At 45.5% G+C, this 534-nt stretch overlaps 1 pseudogene; it reads left to right on the forward strand.

Annotated features, from left to right (window-relative positions):
• Positions 1 to 534, forward strand: part of LOC119586640 — a 14,163-nt pseudogene that overhangs the window by 9,484 nt on the left and 4,145 nt on the right.

Raw genomic sequence — 534 nt, forward strand, 5'->3', positions numbered from 1 at the left:
ATAATGCCTAGCAAATGACCCTACAACACAAATGTGTATTCGGCGAACGGCCAGACTGGATTTTAATAGCGACCAAGCTTAACGACGCAGCGATGATAATTGGGTTTTGATAAACAAATAGAATCTAATGAATTAAGAGATAGAGTAGAAAACATGTGCAGAACGAAACCGAAGGATTTTCTGAAAAATGAACATCAGAATCAACCTGAAAAGAACAAATCGTTTCCCTCAGATCAAGCACATAAACAGCATCGTCCTTGAAGCAGTTCTTTATTTGCACGACTCCTCCCCCTAATGCCCACCTCCACTCCTACCCCCCATAGATAACCAACTCCCTGCTCAGGTTGCATAAGAGACTGACCACGTCCGAACACTCACCGACCGTTCCCAGAACACGCTGCCGCTGGTTCCGACGTTTTCCCTCTGGATGTGTCAGCGTGCAGACAGCCAGTCGCTTAGTGAGTAGACCGGTTCAACAGCTTCTGCTTGGGGAATCATATGGATACTTGTGTCTGTAATTTTTTGAGCGTCATC

This window comes from Penaeus monodon, chromosome 21 (genome assembly GCF_015228065.2).
Source record: "Penaeus monodon isolate SGIC_2016 chromosome 21, NSTDA_Pmon_1, whole genome shotgun sequence".
NCBI classification, from domain to species: Eukaryota; Metazoa; Arthropoda; class Malacostraca; order Decapoda; family Penaeidae; genus Penaeus; species Penaeus monodon.